The following is a 14,180-nucleotide window of genomic DNA, read 5'->3' as shown; positions in this document are numbered from 1 at the left end:
TGTGTTTGCAAGCCGATTTACATGGCCATCTTCTCCGTACACAGCTTCTGAAGTCATAAATGTCCAAAAGACAAGCTGAAAGAAGTGGAAGTGCATGTTAAACTGTTGAGGTTAATTTTCCGTCGCCCCTTAGGTAGCTATTATTTATTTACAATACTCCAGAACCTCAAATTAATAAACATAAATTCCTCCATTCGTTACTGACTTCATTTAAATAATGTTTTACTAAGAAATACTTCAGTAAAAGTTATAATATATTAATCTTCAGGTCTCATTTCAATGCACTATTCAGTCGCAGTGCGTAAAGTGAAAAACATTAGTGCAGTACAGGCTACATAGGATACAAGAACACAGCTGGAAACAGATTTTTTTTTTTTTTAATAGTAACCATATCAGTGCAGATCCAGTCTGAATGGAGCCATATTTAGCAGCAATCATGGTACAATAATTTGGTTCACTCACTGCTTCACTATACAATCAAATAAAGTACAATAAATCCAGATGGAGGGATTAGTCCTTCCCAGCTTTGTACCATGGCTTCTTACTTGAGCAGCTGTGCATGTTATGAATGATCTTTCTGTTAAGACAAACCCACAAACAATTAAGACTAAAAACAAAGTGTACACTTATAAAACCAGTTAGGCTACTATGCTTTGACCAAAATACATTCAACTTAACAAACAGAAACTAAAACTGAGTTATTACACACCTTTGACCACCAGTTGTGTGCTGTGATCAATTCCCAAAGCTGGGACAAAACAAAGATATGTTCCTCCATCAGAGAGCTGAAGATCATTGAGTTTGAGAAAGACACGGCCCTTCTTCAGCTCCTCAGGTAAAACTTCTGCTCTGTTCTTGTACGCTGAGTCCTGTTCCTTTATAGAAACGTTTCCATGGATAATATCGAATACATTTCTGATGTCGTTGTGTCTCCAGTGTACTGTCAGTTGTTTTTCTTCAAGTTCAATACTTTTTTGACTGCACTTCAAGAGGACAGAGCTTCCTTTAATGCCTTCAACTACCTGATGGAGAGAGGCTAGAAAACATGACTTTTCTTAGAATTGCATAACTTTACTTAACTATTAGAGTGAGGTCCAAAAGTTTGAGACAGCATTGAAATTCAGATTTTTTTTTTAGATTATTACACTATTTCTGAAGATGCTCAATTTGAACTAAATTTAAACTGTTTTGCTGATAGTTTGCAATTAAAAAAAAAATGTAACAAAGCATAAATTACAAAGTAAAAAATGGTTTCAAACCTTTGGACGGCCTTTGCTCTGTTCTTACCTGAACCTGTTAACAGTACAAACACATAAATGAAGCAGCATCTGTAAACCATGAAGGAAAAAAATCTTAAAACCTAAATAAAATAAAAAAAATAAATAAAAAAAACTAATACAATACTGTCAGTTTGAAATAGCCTATGTTAATTTAGATTTGTAAAAGTAACAAACACCACATTTTTTATGATTTGATCTTTTGAACAATTACATGTTACTTCCTAACTGATCAACAATTATAGGTAGGCCTAAGCTAATAGGAGGTAGGGGTGCGCGGTGCACAAACTAACGCACACGTGGTTTAAATATTTCAACACATCCTAGTATAACAAAATTTACGGTATTTACTAGTGCCAACTCAAAATAATATACAGAAAAAAAAAATCTAAAATCTTTTGAATAGTAAAGTAAATTTCTGGCTTAAGTATCTCCGTTTTTTAGTGTTAATTTTAATTTAAAATACTAGGCACCTATATGCCACGTGCCATCTCCTTGTATAGCCTAAATAATACAATCTGACAGTCTTAGTTCAACTAATGAACGCATCTGGACGTGAAACTTCATATGCACGTCTTGTTTTCTATGTGTCCTGTTTGGGTTTATTGGCGGATTTCCATTGGAAAGACACATAAATCAGTGTCATCCAACCACGTTGCGATTCAGTATTATCTGTCACAAGCCGAATCCTAGGCTACATTGCACACTGACAATTAACACTGAGGTGAGATACCGTAATATAGCTATTAAACTCAACAACGTGCAGTATAATTGAGAAAGTATTACCGTCCGTACATGTTGTAGTCTACTGTATGTGAGGTTTACTGTCCGATTCATCAGGAGCATATAGGCTATTTGTCAAAAATACGTACCTCTGCGCACTTTTTGTGCGACACTGTTTTACGTACCTTGCTGCACGTTTCGCCGCAGTTTCAAATAGAAATGTCCACTGAGTGGCGCTAAAACACAGGTTCAATATGTGAACCCTGGCACGTTTTTATTATGTAGATATTGGTACGTATTGCTGTTTTTTTATTACGTTGCTTCAGATACGTATTGCGGACCGTCGCTAAATGTTAATGATCTACCGTGTTGGAAATATGCCCTACACCAAATCCAGCCCTAAACCTACCCGATAGTGTTAACAAATGCAAAACTGATATAAAAACGTATCAGCTGAAGCAACTGTGCAATTTGAACTTCCTTTTACGCAGATTTTAACTGCTTTGTCGAACCGTAGTTACAAGGGATTCGAATCGGTGCTTCTTACTTCTGAAGTCTGTCTCTGCACTCCGTGAGCTACCGAACAAACTTATCATCTATGAAAACCCATAGATATGAAGCTGGATGTGTGCGATGCTAATGTTCAAAAGCATCAGTTTTCAAATCTCCCAGCATATTAATATTGTTTTGAAGTCATAGCATGATATTCTTCAAATAATTGTGCGAAAATTACGCTTTATTAATCGCAACTCTGTAAATTTGTGTGAAAGTGTTATATGTGATATGTACTTATTGGTACGTATTTCATGTCACGCTAAAAAGTGCACCCAGGTACGTAAATGCCATGAGACCAGGTAGCTTAAAAGACAGTAACAAACCTGTTGAGTGTTCTGTCTTAATTATTAAGGGAAAGACATTTTGTAAAAAATGTGCATTTTTCCACACCAGAGATATGCTCGACAACTGATACTGGTAACAATAAAAGGATATTTTACACCACCATTCAAAAATGCCGTTTTTAAAGATATCAATGCTTCTTTTCATCAAGGATGCTTTAAGTTGATATAAAAAGAGTTGTGCTATTTAATGACATTTGAACATCACTGTACAGGGTCTTTGTTCAGTTATAAAGTATTGAGTACGCTTGTATTTCCCACAAATCACTTTAAACATCCATGTTACATTTTGGCCAAAAAGAAACATATCTCAAGAAACTAGGCAGTCTGTTTTTCTATCGAGACATGAATGAAAAGAATAAAAGATGCTTGAAAGAATAAAATAAAGTAGATGAAAGCAGGACAAAGAGAGAAATGAACAACAACTAAAATGTCTCTAATTTTGGAAACATACTTGTCTCAAGTCTTAAACTGGCATATTCAGCGAACACCATGTTTCATCTGCAAGAGTCAAGACAACACTCAAATTTATTCTGTCAAATAATGGGCAAAGAGGGGAATTAGAAATATAAAGGATTTGTATTTGGAAGATAGACTAATGTCCTTTCAAGAATTGATTACTAAATTTGACAGAAACCATTTTATAGATATTTGCATATAAGGAGTTTACAGGTATACTAATGGTCTGATTTCACTTTTATGTAACATGTTTGTAGAAGGATCTCAGGAGTCTGCAAACTCTCGATTAGAAACATGGAGGAACGCCCTCAATAAGAAAGATTCAACGAATGGTTGGAGAGATGCCTGTAGAGATGTTCAGACACAAACTGTTTACACAATTACTACAGTATAACTGGCTAATGCACGTTTATATAACTCCAGTATTCCTAAATAAATTGAATGAAAATATTACAGACATCTGTCCTAAATGCAAATCATGTTAAGATACTTTCTTTCATTGTGTATGGGAGTGTGAAGAGATCCTGAAATTCTGGAAAGGAGTGCAGAGTATGATACATAAAATAATCAATGCCACACTATCCCTCTTGAACCAATATATATATATATATATATATATATTACATCTATATTCTAGTATATTATTTATAGATATATGTATTTTACAAGCTAAACATCTCATAGCGCTTCACTGGAAAAAGTTGGAGGCACAAAGTATAGGAAGTTGGCTTATGGAAATGGCAATGAATATGTCATTGGAGAAAATAACATATATTATTAAAGGCAGATGTAAGGCTTTTGAAGATGCTTGGAATCCTTTTAATTGTTTAAATATTTTATTAATGTGTATGTATGTATTTGTGTGTATATGTATGTACAGTGGAGATCAAAATTAGTGAACAACCTACAATTTCCTCAATTTCAAGGTCACTGCTTCGTCCTGTTTGAAGTAATCCTAACAGGAGTAGAAGGGCAGTTTTTTAAGCATATTTCATAAATTAATTATATTCTGAAGCACAGTGTAAATAACTTAAATGAGATATTTGAAAAGAACTCTGGTCAAAATTAGAGAACACTTACAGATACCTTTTATTGGTGTTAATCTGGCACCTGCTGCCAATTTCCTTAATTATATGACAAACCCTATTTAATTGGCAGCATTCCTCCAATTTTCACTGAGATTGCAAGTTGGCAGGCCGCTCTAAGGTGACCGAAACCCTGCGACAGGAGGTTGTCCAGATGAAGGCCAAAGGGGTGACCCTTTTAGCCACTTCAATAGAAGTTGGTCGTTCCAGATCTGTCATTTTTAAAATATTGCAGGTTTACAATGACACTAATTCATTCAAGTCCCCCAAAAAGGCTGGTTGTCAACATAAGACAAATGCACGAGAAGATAAGATAATGCAGAGAGTCTCAATTGGGAATGGGTTCAGCACTGCAGCTGGAATTGCTTGCCAGTTCAGCGCTGAACAGGGTAAGGATCTGTCCCAGCATGTTTAAGAAAAGTCAGACTCTACATTGATCAAACCTCTCTTCAGCAGAGAGAATCAAAAGGCTAGACTCACCTTTGCTGAGGAGCATGTTGTGTTGAGAGAGGAGAACTGGTACAAAGTTCACTTTAGTGATGAAAGCAAGTTAAATTTATTTGGGTCTAATGGGAAACATTACGTTCGGCGACAAACTGGGGAAAGACTGAAGCCCAAGAGTGTAAAGAAGTCAGTGAAAGATGGAGGAGGAAGTGTCATGGTGTGGCAGGGTGAATGCAAATGTTTATCACAACCTCCTGCAGTTACTTCCCTGCAAGCATCTTCCAATCAGCCTGCAAGACAATGCCCCCTGTCACACAACAAAACTGGTAAAGCAGTTCCTTGAAGCTAAGAACACTGAAATAATGAAATGCCGGACCCAGAGTGCTGATCTAAACCTGATTTAAAATCTCTGAAAAATCTGTGGCAAGAATGTTATGGCTAAGAAACCCACTACAGTTACCAAACTATAGAAGAGAGTGAAAGTAGAGTGGACCAAGATCGCACCAGAGCAGTCTGAGAAACTAGTGATGTCCTGCGGCCACAGATGTGCTGAAGTCATTCAAAGCAGGGGCCTCTACACTTCCAACTAATTTCTGACAGCTGCAACCCTCCGAAATGTTTGTCATAACCTTCTTTTGTACTACAGTGGTTACTGTTCTCTAATTTTGATCACTGTGTTTTCCACAAAATATATATATATATTTTTAATGCCTTTTGTCAAACATGTTGTAAACAGTCGTATATCTGCAGCTAATATTCCTTCAAATTTTGAGCGATGAAGATTAACAATCAAAATCAAGTATAGATTGTTCTCTAATTTTGATCTCCACTGTATTGATCTTCAGGTCTAATTTCAATGCACTTTTCAGTCGCAGTGTGTAGTGTGAAAAACATAGAATACGAGTATGCAAGAACAGCTGGAATCAGTTTTTTTTAATATAAAACAGTCATAGATTATTATCTACAAATCAGGTTTTAACTATAATCTAAAATTTTCGAATTTGTATATCAGTGCAGATCCAGGCTGAATGGAGCCATGTTTAGCAGCAATCATTGAACAATAATTTGGTTCACTCACTGCTTCACTATGCAATCAAATAAAGTACAATAAATCCAGATGAAGGAATTAGCAGGTACAGAGTCCTTCCCAGGCTTGCTTCTGTACCATGGTTTCTTATTTCAGCAGTTGTGCATGTTATGAATGATCTTTCTGTTAAGACAAACCCACAAACAATTAGGAGTAAAATCAAACTGTAAACTCATGAAACCAGTTATATGCTTTGACCAAAATAACTTAATACAGAAGCGAAAACTGATCACTAAAAGTAGATTACACACCTTTGATGACCAGTTGTGTGCTGTGATCAATTCCCAAAGCTGGGACAAAACAGACATACGTTCCTCCATCAGAGAGCTGAAGATCGGTGAGTTTGAGAAAGACACGGCCCTTCTTCAGCTCCTCAGGTGAAACTTCTGCTCTGCTTTTGTACGCTGGGTCCTGTTCCTTTACAGAAACTTTTCCATTGATGATATTGAATATGTTCCTGGTGTCGTTGTGTCTCCAGTGTACTGTCAGATGTTTTTCTTCAAGTTCAATACTTCTGTGACTGCACTTCAAGATGACGGAGCTTCCTTCAGTGCTTTCAACTACCTGATGCAGAGAGGCTAGAAAACACAACATTTCATAGAGTTACATACATAGGCGTAAATCCCGGGGGGGACGGGGGGGACAGGACCCCCTTATCTGAGGCTTGTCCCCCCTAAAAATATCACTACAAGCGACTCTGTGTATTGAAAATAATATAATGGACATATACTTAAAATAACTGTGTGAGTGGTAAAACAAAATAAACGCAAAAAAACGTTTTAAGTTGAGAAATGTTTTGATTCCCCCCTCCCTTTCCTCACAGTGGTTTGGTCCACGGCCTGCTTTCCTTCTTTACCGATACACACACGAGTCCAGTGAGAGAGAGCAAGTTAGTTATGTGTAAGTAGGCTGTCAAGGCTGTTTTATTCTCTTTAAACATCGGGTGAAATGATTCTTTCTCTTTAATACAGATGATGCTGGATCATTAATAAATTAGTCATGATAAAAAAATTATGACATCCGATGTTTTTTCTATGAGCGATTATAAGGTTAACAAGTGTAATACCGTAGCTTGTCACCCACTACAACTAACACGGCGATAAGCCTGTGTGTGAACTGATATTAGGCTAATATTGTAGACCTACCGGTTGGGTTTCGTTCAATATGATGTTAAGTGGCAGATCAGTGGGTTTAATGCGGTTGAATTAATGCGAAAGAGACGTAACGTTACTAGGTTTCAGACAAAACCTAAAATACTATGGATGACGCAAAATAATAATTAATATGACCGCGTGGTGAACCATCATATTTAAACATGGTCTCCATGCTATGTACACATGCTGTGTACACATATCTATCCTTACAAGTACAATTTTGTCTGTATTATTTGTGTCCCCTTCAAAAATTGCTCTTGAGAAATTTTATGTTTATTGTCCCCCCCCTACTGTCAGATGAAATTTACGCCCTGGTTACATAACTTTAATTATTGACTATTTACTATAATAGTGGTGTCCAAAAGTTTGAGACAGCATTGCAATTCAGAGTTTAAAAAAAAAACATTCTAGATTATTATGCTATTTCTAAATTTAGTTAATTCAAATCTAAGAAACTGAGTGCTGTTGATTATGTGACTCTTTGTACAGAGTCGGACAATCATCGAAGATGCTCTGTTTCATGTTTCTACTTAAATTTGAACAAAAACTGTTTTGCTGAGAGTTTGCAATTAAAAAAATGTAATAAAGCATAAATTACAATGTAAAAAATGGTCTCAAACATTTGGACTGTCTTTGCTCTGTTCTTACCTGAACCTGTTAACAGTACGAACACATAAATGAAACAGAATCTGTAAACCAAGAAGAAAAAATATTAAAATTAAAATAAAATGTCTTATTATCCTGTCAACATACAGCAAAAGTGAAGCTTACATTTATAGCAGCACGCGCAGCGATAAAGAAGCATTTCTATTGGCTGTAGTCTGCAGGTATTAAATGGCAAAAGACGGCATTGCGCAGCGAACCATAAACACAGCGCTAAGTTTATATGCAGAACTGGGATCGCTTTCGTAGTCTTTTGAATGAATAAAATATAGAAATCACTTTAATTTCCAAATAAACCTAACCAGTTGGAAATGAAACGCTGTCCCCCCTCGAAATTCACTCCCCGTACTCCGCCCCCCCGCGTCCTCCCAACAAACACAGAACGTTGCCTCAACGTAGCCAACCTTTTAGCAACTTTGTAACAACATGGCTAAAAGGTTGTTGGTTCTACATTGTGTCATTAAGGTTGTTACTGTGTTGTCACAATGTTGCCATTCAACTACGGTTCAGGACCATTGCTGAAGGTTGTGCTTAGAGCTGTCTGGACAACCACTGTACGACATGTACTTGTCACTGTTCCGAAGCGCATTTTAAATTTTAACAGACCGTTGGGCCGTTATTCTTCTTCAAGCCAGGATACGTGAGTATTGCTTATGATTTCTCTTTTAGATAAATAAGATATGTAAATATCCAAACAAAACCTAAAATTTTCGTGTCCAATGTGAGATTTATTTGTTCTGTTAATAAACTGAATGGACAGAATAGCTGATAATTCACATACAGAGTAGTTTGCGATCGGGTTTGGTGTAACGTTAATGCTAGGTTAACTATATTTCTTTCAGAAGGCCTATTCAGATATTGTTATTTAGGAAACGGCGTAAAACATATTCTTGTCATGTGATAAAGTGTTTTAACATTATGCCAAAAGTTATAAGCCATAATGAAGCTATGAAAAAGGATTGACATTTCACCACAACAGAAAGCGACCTAAACTCGTACTCGCAAGTTAATGTTCAATCTAGATGACTAATATCATTAGCCATTGGCCAATAAATTGTTAAATTTAACTTGCCAGTGTTTTTGTTAAACGTGTAAATGATTTCAGCACAGATACATTTTCACTTGCCAACATTTGAACACTCTGACTGAACGATTAAGTTTCACTCTGTCTGGAGCAGTGAGTGCATTATTGGCTGAGGAAAGCGCTCTGTGTTTCTCTCACCCACACACACGCAGAGAGTGAGTCTGACATGCCGATTAAAATTGGCACACTATGTGTATATATACACTATGTGTCACTGATTGTATATATACAGTGAGGAAAATAAGTATTTGAACACCCTGCTATTTTGCAAGTTCTCCCACTTAGAAATCATGGAGGGGTCTGAAATGGTCATCGTAGGTGCATGTCCACTGTGAGAGACATAATCTAAAAAAAAATCCAGAAATCACAATGTATGATTTTTAACTATTTATTTGTATGATACAGCTGCAAATAAGTATTTGAACACCTGTCTATCAGCTAGAATTCTGACCCTCAAAGACCTGTTAGTCTGCCTTTAAAATGTCCACCTCCACTCCATTTATTATCCTAAATTAGATGCACCTGTTTGAGGTCGTTAGCTGCATAAAGACACCTGTCCACCCCATACAATCAGTAAGAATCCAACTACTAACATGGCCAAGACCAAAGAGCTGTCCAAAGACACTAGAGACAAAATTGTACACCTCCACAAGGCTGGAAAGGGCTACGGGAAATTGCCAAGCAGCTTGGTGAAAAAGGTCCACTGTTGGAGCAATCATTAGAAAATGGAAGAAGCTAAACATGACTGTCAATCTCCCTCGGACTGGGGCTCCATGCAAGATCTCACCTCGTGGGGTCTCAATGATCCTAAGAAAGGTGAGAAATCAGCCCAGAACTACACGGGAGGAGCTGGTCAATGACCTGAAAAGAGCTGGGACCACCGTTTCCAAGGTTACTGTTGGTAATACACTAAGGCGTCATGGTTTGAAATCATGCATGGCACGGAAGGTTCCCCTGCTTAAACCAGCACATGTCCAGGCCCGACTTAAGTTTGCCAATGACCATTTGGATGATCCAGAGGAGTCATGGGAGAAAGTCATGTGGTCAGATGAGACCAAAATATAACTTTTGGTCATAATTCCACTAAGCGTGTTTGGAGGAAGAAGAATGATGAGTACCATCCAAGAACACCATCCCTACTGTGAAGCATGGGGTGGTAGCATCATCTTTGGGGGTGTTTTTCTGCACATGGGACAGGGCGACTGCACTGTATTAAGGAGAGGATGACCGGGGCCATGTATTGCGAGATTTTGGGGAACAACCTCCTTCCCTCAGTTAGAGCATTGAAGATGGGTCGAGGCTGGGTCTTCCAACATGACAATGACCCGAAGCACACAGCCAGGATAACCAAGGAGTGGCTCTGTAAGAAGCATATCAAGGTTCTGGCGTGGCCTAGCCAGTCTCAGACCTAAACCCAATAGAGAATCTTTGGAGGAGCTCAAACTCCGTGTTTCTCAGCGACAGGCCAGAAACCTGACTGATCTAGAGAAGATCTGTGTGGAGGTGGGCCAAAATCCCTCCTGCAGTGTGTGCAAACCTGGTGAAAAACTACAGGAAACGTTTGACCTCTGTAATTGCAAACAAAGGCTACTGTACCAAATATTAACATTGATTTTCTCAGGTGTTCAAATACTTATTTGCAGCTGTATCATACAAATAAATAGTTAAAAATCATACATTGTGATTTCTGGATTTTTTTTTAGATTATGTCTCTCACAGTGGACATGCACCTCGATGACAATTTCAGACCCCTCCATGATTTCTAAGTGGGAGAACTTGCAAAATAGCAGGGTGTTCAAATACTTATTTTCCTCACTGTATATACATACACACTACAATGCTACAATGTCGCGAGCACGTAGACAGCCACAGTAAAAATGGAACGTGGCAGCGACGTTGCCACAACGTAAATGTGTTTGTTGAGCTCCCCCATTTCCAGCCCTGATAAGTAATTTACCAAAACATGGCCCATTTTAGCTGACTTCATGTCAAAAAGTGGTTCATCCTACCACTTTATTCAGTATTAAGTTGACACGTGCACTCAATGTCACAAGCCGAAAAATCACGAGTAGCCTACATTGTACACTGAATATTAATTCCGAGAGACCGTAATAATCTCTACAACGTGGAGTATAACTGAAAGTATTACCGTCGGTAGCTACATGTTGTAGCCTGTGTTAATGTCAGGTTCAACAGGGCGAATGAAAGCACGAGGTCATTTTATATGTCTCAAAGCGGAGTGAGTACTTCTCAAGTTGACTGTACAAAATAAATAAAAGCGAACTTCATCGACCAAATAACATGCGTCGTAAATCAGATTGATAATTACCACTATTTGCATTAAATAACTTCTCAGAATGAACTTCCCTGCAAGTTGAATTCGACCATCTCAATAAACATCTTCTGAAGTTAGAAATGCCCAGAAGACACTCATTAGGCTACGTACGAAAAAAATGTATTCAATGTCGCATATAAAAACCCTTCGAAATCTCAGTCACGAGTACACTGTATAATACAGGATTAATTCAAGACTGGTCTGTTCTACATCGTGCAGGTTGAATCGAGAAAGTCGTCTTACCGTCGGTACGCGTATGTCAGAGTTCCTCTCAGAATAAGCCTCAAAAACAACGTTAAACAGACGGGTTATAAAAATGGAGCCTTCTCTGCAAAGTGAAAGTCTTGCATGTTTCACCGCCTCTCGTAGGAGGAGCGATAAAGTAATAGCTACCGAACTAAATAGCATGAATCCTAATACTACTATTATACTTTCTATTTGCATTAAATTACTTTACTCTTCTCAGACAAGTTTCTGAAGTTTGAAATGCCGAGGACAATGTGTTTACGTTGAGTTGAAAGAACCATTCGTTCGCACAGCATGTGAAAATTTACGTTAAGAGGATTGGTAATGTTCATTTTACTCATTATTTTCTTACATTCGTCGTTTTTAATATCAATAGGCCTACATAGCCTAATATGCAATGTTTAAATCATTTTAATGGACAGTTCAGCACATAATCTACAAACCACCAGCATGCATTTCCTTAAAAATTTATTTTGAACATACAAAAGACCAAACTCATATTTTTGATTTAAAAATATATATTCTTTATTATTTACAAATGTCTACTTTACATAATCAAACTCATGCTCTCAATTATACTCTGCTCTCTCCTCTGCAATTCATAAGAAAGCAGCGTATAATCGAGAGCATGAGTTTTGTGCTCCATGAATATGAACTAAAATGCACTTTTAACATACTATCTTTGTATTTAAAAATGTATTTAGTTACCACTTGTAGTACACTTGAACCCATCTTTCATACACTAGTACACTCAAGTGTACTACAAGTGGCAACTAAATACATTTTTTAAATACAAAGATAGTATGTTAAAAGTGCATTTTAGTTCATATTCATGGTGTCTCAAAATAGCACAGTTGAGTACACTTATTCATCGATGGAAGATGGATCCACCACGTTCTCAGGTAACAATTTTATTACATTTGATGCAACATTATTGATCAAATGTATATTAGAAATGTCGGGGAAGTTTGTATGCTTTGTATGCTACATATAAACATCCTAGTCAGTTTAATTACGCTATCACATTATTCAGACTGAACAGGCCAACATCCACCAAGTTCATGTGGTCCTCAAGCAACTCGTGCACTAAAAATAGTAGGCCTATTGTATCTAAATTTATTACAGAACAATTTAGATTGGTGTCTTAAGATTTATTCTGAAGTAATATTTACTCTCTGGAACTGATTTTAGGGACATATTTTTAAGGCAAATACTTCATTTAAACCATTTACAACTTGTCCCTTATAAAACTAATTGCCTTAATGAAATGAGTGGCTTATTCACTTAATTATCCTGCAAATAAGTATTGGAAACTATGATGGTGACGATTTTAGATAATTTAACCATTTTACTTTCAAATATAGTAACAAATAATAAAATATATGCACTCTGGTATTTACATGTTCCTCCAAATTACTTTAAAAAGTACCATGTTAAATTTCCAGAGACATGGTTACATATGTAAATGTCCAAATAAATGAATAACCACAGAACTGTCCAAAACATTGTGTGTGTGTGTGTGTGTGTGTGTGTACACACTGGTATTCCCTAAGTTATTGGGAACAAATGTCCGCACAAGTATTGTAATACCAGTGAATTTTGACCTTTTGGGGACATTTTTTAAGTCCCCATGAGGAAACAAGCTTATAGATTTAGTGAAGTTAATGTAGTACTTGGTCAGTTAAGATAGTGTATAAATAAGTTTTATTTAGTGAAATCTTGACAACAATTCTTGTCTGTTAGTCTTCTTGTTATCAGCCTTCTGAATCGCCTAATTTTATTTAATGAGCAAACTGCAGAAATGTGTAAATATTCTGAATATGGTGAGATTGTGACATTTCAGAACCTCAGATGTATTTTGTTACAGCATTACCAGTTGTCATTCATCAAATTTGTTGTCTTCAAAGGTGGATCAGGACAGAGGAAATGAATAGTTGTCCCACCGGAGGCTGACGGTTACAATACTCAGTATTTGCGATCTGTCAGTGGAGGTGGAAAGATAACAACGTACATAGTTCCTCTCCAGGAGGAACTAGACACATCACCTCTTCCTCCAGATGCACATGAGTTCCAAAAAATGTCAAAAGCAGCCTGTCAAATCTGTGGGATGGCTGTGCCACTGCAAGTCTTGGCAGTGCATGTTAAGTCATGCTGAACATATTAACCTTATACTGAGGATGCTGCAGATAGTTCTGTAAGGGTAATGCAAATTTTAGGAAACATTTAACTTCACATTGTCTGTAATATTTCATGACAGAAGTATTTTTATAAAGATGAATAAATATCTTATATTCCCCTCCGGTTTTCATTGAATCATCAGCCACAGCAGAACCAGCAGTACTGCTTATAAATCAAGACCTGAGGTATCAAATGAAAAATAAATCTTTTAGCAAGTCAGTATGTTATATACAGTATATATATTTAATTAATATAAAATGAAAAACACTGCTAATGTGTAATCTTGAGACAAAACAATGGAACTGACATATTTTAAGTGAAGTCAGTGCAAGTTTCTTTCAGTTAAAACAACCCAGACATGCAATTTAGCCTGGGACTAGGCTTAGGCTAAGCCTTGTTTGTGAAACCGGAGGACTAATTCTGTAATGTAAGCTGTTGTGCATGTGTGTTACAGCATTTTTGAGGATTCCAGAACACCTCTCTCCGATGTGGATGATGTTTTTGAAGGACTAGACTGTAAAATTGAATGGTGTGACCATATTTTTTTTG

General features: G+C 36.9%; 1 protein-coding gene across 8 annotated transcripts in view; it reads right to left on the bottom strand.

Annotated features, from left to right (window-relative positions):
- Positions 1–407: 407 nt before the first annotated feature.
- LOC131531219 (SLAM family member 5-like) overlaps positions 408–14,180 on the bottom strand; it is a 30,288-nt gene continuing 16,515 nt past the window's right edge. For 3 of the 8 annotated variants that reach the window (XR_009268600.1, XR_009268605.1, XR_009268606.1), the window contains 3 exons: positions 7,774–7,814; positions 6,223–6,549; positions 5,809–6,094 (listed from right to left, as the gene is read on the bottom strand). The gene's annotated coding sequence lies outside the window, so the exon portion shown is untranslated. The other 5 variants (XR_009268604.1, XR_009268603.1, XR_009268601.1 and 2 more) reach the window with 5 other exon arrangements.

Source organism: Onychostoma macrolepis, chromosome 22 (assembly GCF_012432095.1).
Source record: "Onychostoma macrolepis isolate SWU-2019 chromosome 22, ASM1243209v1, whole genome shotgun sequence".
In the NCBI taxonomy this organism is placed as follows: Eukaryota; Metazoa; Chordata; class Actinopteri; order Cypriniformes; family Cyprinidae; genus Onychostoma; species Onychostoma macrolepis.
Note: the sequence above shows the minus strand (reverse complement) of the source record. Positions and strands in the feature narration are given on the sequence as shown.